Genomic DNA, 504 nt, shown 5'->3' with positions numbered 1-504 from the left:
CAATAATAACCAGGGGCATCATTTGTGGAGGGGGGAGGGTAATTACTGCACCAGTATATTCTGCTTGTATGTGTCTGTAATCAAGACAGGCCTTGAGGGGGACAAACTGTTGGCGTCAGTTGGGGGAACTGTCCCCCCAACTGACGCCCCTAGAAGTGAATGAAAGCAAAATGGGGTAAGTGGATGGAGTAACTGGAAAAGCGTTTAAATGCAAACAGAGGGATAGACAGAAATGCAGGCTAGGTAGATGTATAGTAATGATGTACGTAGATTGTTATTTTATAGACACATCTCAGCCTTTTATGTTGTATTAGGCAATCATACAAATGTAATGCGCGAGTTCCATTATATAAAGACTTTATAAACACGTACACATAGACTCGTTATGCTTCAGGATAGGACAGATATCTGAGACGTGGCCTCTTATAAGCTAGCCAACACACTCTGACTTTCTGAATACATATCGTGTAAAGGTAAGGGATATTATAGACATAATCAGCAAGC

Source organism: Penaeus monodon, chromosome 15 (assembly GCF_015228065.2).
Source record: "Penaeus monodon isolate SGIC_2016 chromosome 15, NSTDA_Pmon_1, whole genome shotgun sequence".
NCBI classification, from domain to species: Eukaryota; Metazoa; Arthropoda; class Malacostraca; order Decapoda; family Penaeidae; genus Penaeus; species Penaeus monodon.
The sequence above is the reverse complement of the archived record's forward strand: the minus strand, read 5'-3'. Positions refer to the sequence as shown.